General features: G+C 45.8%; 1 long non-coding RNA gene across 1 annotated transcript; it reads left to right on the top strand.

The window, feature by feature from the left end:
• Window positions 1-5764: 5764 nt before the first annotated feature.
• LOC141414024 (uncharacterized) lies at window positions 5765-8319 on the top strand. The gene is made up of 3 exons (XR_012439128.1): window positions 5765-7058; window positions 7157-7387; window positions 8253-8319. It is a non-coding gene; the product is annotated as an uncharacterized lncRNA (long non-coding RNA).
• Window positions 8320-8612: the final 293 nt, after the last annotated feature.

The raw sequence follows: 8612 nt of genomic DNA, 5'->3' as shown, positions 1-8612 counted from the left end.
CCACAGAGAGTTCACAGGCAGCCAGGATCCTGGAGCCCAGGCAAGGGACTGTGGCCCCAGCAGTCCCTGGTATATGGCTCTTTGGGTCAGAGCACTTTCCAGGGAGATGCCCTCCTCAGACCCTGTGGGAGGAGGCAGGAAGGTCCTGAGAGGCCTCTCAGAGCTCTGTCCTGTTGCTGCTAGGGGAAAAGTATGGCAGGGGCCCCCAAGGGACCCCTCTCCTGCTGTCAGCTCCCAGTCAGGCTCCATCGTGTGCTGACGGTCAGTCAAAGACAGGGTGGCAGTGCACCAGGAGGCTGCTCCACATGGCCCATTCCCAGGCAGGGCCTGCTGCTAAGGCCCCCACCCCCACCTCAGAAGGTTGAGGAACTATTTCTGGAACATCAGAATAAGGAACCTGGGGCTGCCCTCAAGAGCCTCTACTGAGAACAGCAACCCCGATGCTCTCTGGGGTCCCAGCCGGACACCATGGACCAGGTTCCCAAGCATCCTACGTCTTTGAGCCACCACTGGGGTCCACTAGGTTCCCCATTTGACTGTAGAGGGTCACCGAGACTTCTGAAGACAGGGGGAATTGTTTGGTAAAATAACTTAAAAGAAAAAAAGAGGGAAGAGCTGGAAGGGGAGAAAGAGCAGCATTGCTGAGTGTTTCTGGATTCTTGCTTATGCTTTGGCTGAGAAGTGAGTTAATAAACCAGATATGTTGAAGGCAGTTCTCCTGCCCTGTGAACCCTCAGGCAGGTTCATGAAGACACTTGCCTTGGAGGAATGGCTGGTCTTAGGAGCACCCTCAGGGGATGAGGACCCCACAGTTCTGCTGTCCTGCTCCCCAAGAGCTGTGTGCTGCAGAGTTCTCTAGGACTTCTAGGCTTGATATAACTGCCCAGTGTTTCTTATTGTTTTAATCCCTTGTCTGTTTTGGGAAAAGCCCCATCTGAGTCAACCGTGGCAAACAAATCCCTCTGAAACAGAGATGGCATCTGTGGCTTAGAGTGTGCAGTCTGGCCATGCTCGGTGTGGCTCCAGGTCCCCAGGCGTGTGTCTGGTCTCCCAGAGATGTGAAATATCGTCAGGTCAGGGCAGCAGGTCATTGCTCTCCTCGTGGTTGGGCGCTCTGTCTGATGTAGCCCTTGCTCCTGCAGGTAGATCTTATCTTACTGTATACAGTAGGTGCTCAGAGCTGGCTCTCAGCAGGCATGGATGCCCTGGAGCAGAAGATGGCCCCAGTTTTCACAGAGACGTTTACGTGGAGAACTGGCCTCTCCTGAGGCCCCTTTCTCCTCCTCTTAAGCACATCCAAATAGAAGTGAGCGAGAGTGGGACATTCTGGAAAATTCTGTCCGGTCTGCTTCATAAAACACAATTGTTGTAGTCTCTAAACCTGGTCAGATTTTCCTGTAGGAAGGAATCCAAGCAGGACAAGTAGATGGAATGAGGCACATAATAAAGTTTATTACAGGTGAGTGAGGGCACCGCACGAGGGGTGTGGCCTCTGCCAGGAGGCTTGGAGGAGCTGCATGGGAGAGAGAGAGAGAGAGAGAGAGAGAGAGAGAGAGAGAGAGAGAGAGAGAGAGAGAGAAAGCTCTTTGTTTCAAAGTGCTTTTAAAATACCAAAAACCATACCGCAGTTCCACTGTTACAAACGTGTTCTACATCTGCGCTTGTGTGTGATCATGCTTGTTTTTGTGAATATGTTTATCTTTGGATCTGTCTTCCACATATGAGAGAAAACATGCAGCTTTTGTGTTTCTGATCCTGGCTAACTTCACTTTCGATGTCCTCCGGTTGCATCCATACATCTTCAAGCCCCGTGTCATGATTCCTCATGGCTGAGTAATGCTCCACTCTGTACACAGACCACAGTTCCTTCATCCATTCAGCAGTTGTGGGGCATTGGCTGTTGTGAACAGTGCTGTGATGAACACCAGTGTACAGGGGTCTCTACTGTATCCTCTCTTAAGTTCTTTTGGGTAGATGCCCAGGAGCAGTGTCACTGGATCATATAGCAGTTTTGTTTTTTTTTTAAAGAGGTTGTACAATTTTATTTACTTAGCATTATACTTAACGGAGAAAAACTGAAACCATTCCCTCTAAAATCAGGAACCAGTCAAGGATGCCCACTATCTCCACTCCTATTCAACATAGTATGGGAATTCCTAGCCAGAGCAATTAGGCAAGAAGAAGGAATAAAAGGAATACAAATAGGTAAAGAAACTGTCAAAATATCCCTATTTGCAGACGACATGATCCTATACCTTAAAGACCCAAAAAACTCTACTCAGAAGCTTCTAGACATCATCAATAGCTACAGCAAGGTAGCAGGATATAAAATCAACATAGAAAAATCATTAGCATTTCTATACACTAATAATGAACAAACTGAAAAAGAATATATGAAAACAATTCCATTTACAGTAGCCTCAAAAAAATCAAATACCTAGGTGTAAACCTAACAAAAGATGTGAAAGACCTCTACAAGGAAAACTATACACTTCTGAAGAAAGAGATTGAGGAAGACTATAGAAAGTGGAGAGATCTCCCAAGCTCATGGATTGGTAGAATCAACATAGTAAAAATGTCGATACTCCCTAAAGTAATCTACATGTTTAATGCAATTCCCATCAAAATTCCAATGACATTCATTAAAGAGATTGAAAAATCTACTGTTAAATTTATATGGAAACACAAGAGGCCACGAATAGCCAAGGCAATACTCAGTCAAAAGAACAATGCAGGAGGTATCACAATACCTGACTTCAAACTATATTACAAAGCAATAACAATAAAAACAGCATGGTACTGGCACAAAAACAGACACGAAGACCAGTGGAACAGAATAGAGGACCCAGATATGAAGCCACACAACTATGAGCAACTTATCTTTGACAAAGGAGCTAAAAATATACGATGGAGAAATAGCAGCCTCTTCAACAAAAACTGCTGGGAAAACTGGTTAGCAGTCTGCAAAAAACTGAAACTAGATCCATGTATATCACCCTATACCAATATTAACTCAAAATGGATCAAGGATCTTAATATCAGACCACAAACTCTAAAGTTGATACAGGAAAGAGTAGGAAATACTCTGGAGTTAGTAGGTATAGGTAAGAACTTTCTCAATGAAACCCCAGCAGCACAGCAACTAAGAGATAGCATAGATAAATGGGACCTCATAAAGCTAAAAAGCTTCTGTTCATCAAAAGAAATGGTCTCTAAACTGAAGAGAACACCCACAGAGTGGGAGAAAATATTTGCCAACTATACATCAGACAAAGGACTGATAACCAGAATATATAGGGCACTTAAAAAACTAAATTCTCCCAAAACTAATGAACCAATAAAGAAATGGGCAAGTGAACTAAACAGAACTTTCTCAAAAGAAGAAATTCAAATGGCCAAAAAACACATGAAAAAATGCTCACCATCTCTAGCAATAAAGGAAATGCAAATTAAAACCATGCTAAGATTCCACCTCACCCCTGTTAGAATAGCCATCATCAGCAACACCACCAACAACAGGTGTTGGCGAGGATGCGGGGAAAAAGGAACCCTCTTACACTGCTGGTGGGAATGTAGACTAGTACAACCACTCTGGAAAAAAATTTGGAGGCTACTTAAAAAGCTGGACATCGATCTACCATTTGATCCAGCAATACCACTCTTGGGGATATACCCAAAAGACTGTTACTCCAGAGGCACCTGCACATCCATGTTTATTGCGGCACTATTCACAATAGCCAAGTTATGGAAACAGCCAAGATGCCCCAGCACTGATGAATGGATTAAGAAAATGTGGTATCTATACACAATGGAATTTTATGCAGCCATGAAGAAGAACGAAATGTTATCATTCGCTGGTAAATGGATGGAATTGGAGAACATCATTCTGAGTGAGGTTAGCCTGGCCCAAAAGACCAAAAATCCTATGTTCTCCCTCATATGTGGACATTAGATCAAGGGCAAACACAACAAGGGGATTGAACTTTGATCACAAGATAAAAGCGAGAGCCCACAAGAGAGATATGAGGATGGGTAAGACACCTAAAAAATTAGCTAGCATTTGTTGCTCTCAATGCAGAGAAACTAAAGCAGATACCTTAAAAGCAACTGAGGCCAATAGGAGAAGGGGACCAGGAACTAGAGAAAAGGTTAGATCAAAAAGAATTAACCTAGAAGGTAACACCCACGCACAGGAAATCAATGTGAATCAACTCCTTGTATAGCTATCCTTATCTCAACCAGCAAAAACCCTTGTTCCTTCCTATTATTGCTTATACTCTCTCTTTAACAAAATTAGAAATAAGGGCAAAACAGTTTCTGCTGGGTATTGAGGGGGTGGGAGGGAGAGGGAGGGGGCGGAGTGGGTGGTAAGGGAAGGGGTGGGGGCAGGGGGGAGAAATGAACCAAGCCTTGTATGCACATATGAATAATAAAACAATAAAAAAAAAGCAGAACATAAATTATGACCAAGAATTTATAAATGAAAAAAATAAAGAACTTGTACAATTTTATTTATTTTTATTTATTTATTTATTTATTTTTATTATTCATATGTGCATACAGTGGTTGGGCATATAGCAGTTTTATCTCTAGTTTTTTTGAGGAATCTCCATACTGCTTTCCATAGTGGCTGTACTAATTTGCATTCCTCCCCAGCATTTGTTGTTATTACCCTTTATTGTGGCCATTCAACTGGGGTGAGATGAAATCTAAGTGTTGTTTTGATTTGTATCTCTTTTATAACTAGGGAAGTTGAACACTTCTTCATGTCTTTGCTGGCCATTTGTACATCTGCCTTTGAGAATTCCTTTTAATTCATGTGCCCAGTTCTTCACTGGGGTATTGATTCTTTGGGGGTTGAGTTTTTTAGAGTTCCCTGTAGATTCTGGATATTATTCCCTTATGGGATGAGTAGCTGGCAAAGATTTTCTCCCATTCTGTGTACTGTCTGTTGAGTCTAGTGACCGTTTCTTTTGCTATGCAGAACCTCTTTAGTTTGATGCAGTCCCATTTGTTCATTCTTTCTTTTAGATGCTGAGCCTTTTGGGTTTGACTTAGGAAGTTGTTTCCTATACCTATACTTTCCAGTGTATTTCCTACTTCTTCAGCAGTGGGGGTGGGGTGGGAATCTGAGTGGTCCCTGGGCTAGAGTGACAGATCACTCTGCACATACGCTAATTCTCAGGTGTCCTAACTTCATGTATGAGGACTGGGTGGGGATTATCCATGGGCTTTCTGTCTTCCCTGCAGAGGATTTGCAATTGAAAAGGGCCTTCCTGACTGCTAACGTTTTACAATTGAAAAGAAGCTGCGAGACAGAGAGAGGGTGTCCAATCTGAAATGCACTAGGCTAATGGCACCTATGAGTGCCAATAAATTTCTTTCTCTATTTTCTAGCTTGCCTTGCGATCACAAGTGCTAGGGATGTGACTCAAATGGTGAAGAACTTGGACTTGGTGGGGGTGAGTGGTATGCCCAGCAGCAGTGTTTATTTGGTGCAAGGTTCATCTCAGCATTTGGTCCCGAGGCTACAGAAGCAGATACAGGACCCTTAGGCAGCTTGGGAGCTCCAACATTCAGCCTGTTTGGTTGTTTTTGCTTGGTTTTTAAAGAGACTAGGTCTCACTATGCTGATCAGGTTGGCCCTGAACTCCTGGGTCTAAGGGAACCTCCTGCCTCAGCCTCCACATGGACTCCTGGCCTGGCAAGCAGCCTATGTGGATGCTATTAATACGGCTGTATTCGTGATTTATGGTCACATCTGGCAGAGTCTAAATCTATCCCACAATTACAACCTTTGTCACTCACTTTACTGCTTCTTGCTGGTGGCATAGAGCAGATTCTTGGTTTGGCTTGTTTGCTGTTGTTAGTTTTAGTCCCAAAGAAATCTCTGAATAACTCTGCAGTTACTGTGCTTTTCTGGATCTTAGACATCCTATTTTGATACTTCTAGCAGAAACCCTTAAACTAATTTTCTCTTCTCCCCATCCCCTTCTCCCTCTCCCAGGGTGGCCTTAAACTTGGGATTCTCCTGAGTGTTAGGAAAAACGCCACTCTCAAAGAAAGCTCACGAGAAAAGTCTCACGTGCATAGAGCAAGGTTTAATGGCAACCCCAAACTGCCAGGCTGGCCGGGGAAAAGATGGCGCAGCCCCGAACTGGGCGAGCCGTGGCTTTTATAGAAGGGGGAGGGGAAGGAAGTTGGCACAGGTGCTGGAGTCTCTGGTAGGGGTGGGGCTGCCTTAGAGCGCGGGAATTGGTTTAAGGGCGGGGCTGCCATTTTGGCTGATTCACAAAATGGCGACATTATTGTTCTATCACTGAGTGCTGTCATTGCAGGTGTGAGCCACCATACCTGGCTACTCTTTTTCACAATGTAAAAGTGAAGCAGGCTAACTTAGAGAAAGTTCAGAACTCTTAGAACATATATGACTTTAATGTCGTATTTCAGATTTGAACATTTTTCTCTTTGTCCGAGTCTTCTTTTCAACTGCAAATATGTGCAGATTACTCATGCCCTAGCCTGGGGGACAACTCAAATCACCACCCCTTGGCCCAGGAGCCACCCAGACCTTTCCCCACTCATCCATTATGTGAGGAATTGCCCGGGGTTTTCCCTTGTCACTGGTTAGCACAGCTTTTTATTTTTCTTTTTATTTTATTCATATGTGCTAGCACAGCTTTTTAAGAGCACCTGGAAACAGGACGGGCTTTCTCTCTCTGCTTCTACCTCATACCTGGCCCATCATCGCTGTTTGTAACTTTTCCCTTACCCTTTAATAAACTCTATCTGTTTCCTTGCTACACCTGCATGTCCTGTCTGGATGCTTCCACGTGGGACACGAAGAGTCTGATCAGAGTCTACAAGAGCCTATGACGGTAGGAGGTGAAAAGATTGACACCATCTTCACCCCTACTCCCTCCTCTGCTGGCTCACTGGCAGGTGTGGGGCGTGGAGCTGAGTTGAAACCGTGGGACACTTGTCATCCTGGGAGTCAGTGGGGCTGGGACCTGCCTGCCCCTCAAGTTGTTCTGCTGGAGAGCTGAGACCTTTGGGAGGTGAGTGAAGCAGCATCCAGGCTGGGGTGATGGATGAGCAGAATTCCTATTCTTTCTTTTCCAGGAACCATTGTTAACAGTCTCACATTTCCTCAAAGGTCCCACATAAGTGGAGACTCAGAGGTGAGTCAGCCTCAGCATCTGCTTCCTGTGCCCACCTGTGTCCTGAGGGCTCCCCTGCGTGACCTGCATGGTACCCAGCTTTCCAGGAGCCACCCACCTTTTCTGGGAATCAGAGCTGTGCTGATGGACGTCCACAATCTTCATCCCTTAAGTCAGGAGTTGGGATCATCAGTGCTTGCAGAGTCAGCCGAGTGCACAGTCTGGAGGTACGGCACAGGTTGTCTGGGGAGGGGTCCCGTTCCACACTCAGGCTCCTGTTGGCAGGTCTGAGTCAATGCTAAGGGGGCTGGGTGGCGAACTGGCTCACACTCAAAGGGAACCTTACCACAGGCGCTTCGACAGTGCGGTGATGTGCAGGGCTCAACAGTGCTGCAAAGCATGACTGATTGCAGGCTTTGGGGGAAATGTCTGTACAGAGCACATGTCACCAGCAAGTAGTGCGATCCTGGTCACAGTGGCAGCCCTGTGATAGCCAAGGGGGCTGGAAATGGGGCAGGGGTGCTCTAGCTGACATGCTCCCATGGGATACTCAGGGCTGCCCTCCAGGAGCGCCCTCCTCTGCTCAGAACTGGACCTTCACAGACTGCCTCAGTGGGCACCACAGCCTGGCACCCCACATTCCTCAGGGCTCATTGGCGTCCAACGTGCCCCACTGCTCCCACTTCACGTTCAGTGTTGGTGAGTCTCCTCCCACCCCAGAGCTACACAGATACCATGCTCACATAGTGGGGACAAGCACCTTTCTTTTCCCTTCTTTTGTATAATCTCTGCCAGAATGACTTTGAGTTGGCAGAGCAATGTCTACTTGTGGGTGCGTTTTGGCTGGAGCCTCACAGGCTGATCAATGACAGCACAAGTCACTTTCAAAACTGTTGGCAAAGCACAGAGTGAATGACACCCGCCTTGCTGTTCTTTTCTGCTGTGGGGCCCCTTGGGCTCTTGGCCACCCACCCCAAGTCAGATGCTGGGCCATAGCTGAAACAAGTTTTACCCTCTCAAGAACCTCAGCTCAGCTCTCTGGACCAGTCCTCCATCTACCCAGACTCACTGAACTCTTCTTTTTCCTGTTAGGGTCTGAGGCCGGCCACCTTCTGAGAGGACAAAGGACACTTGAGACATAGTAAGTCACAAGGTGAGGTTTATTTATAGCTAGCTAGGGTCCGAGTATCCGCCTGATGCAGCAGGTTTCAACAAGGACCCTGATGCAGTTTAAGCAGGTCTTATACTCTTTAAAGCATCAATCATTGTCACATAGGAATTCCTCATGCCCCTGGGGTCACATTTTCCTAACATTGCCCACATCCTGGTGGTGGGGTAAGATTATTTATTGGCAACTGGAAAAACACCAGACGTTTACTTATCAGGTTCACCTGTCAGGAACTTGGAAAACACCAGATGTCTTAACATATTGACTCACATTCCATTCGGCAA

This window comes from Castor canadensis, chromosome 11 (genome assembly GCF_047511655.1).
Source record: "Castor canadensis chromosome 11, mCasCan1.hap1v2, whole genome shotgun sequence".
Taxonomy (NCBI): Eukaryota; Metazoa; Chordata; class Mammalia; order Rodentia; family Castoridae; genus Castor; species Castor canadensis.
This window is presented reverse-complemented; position numbering and strand designations above follow the sequence as displayed.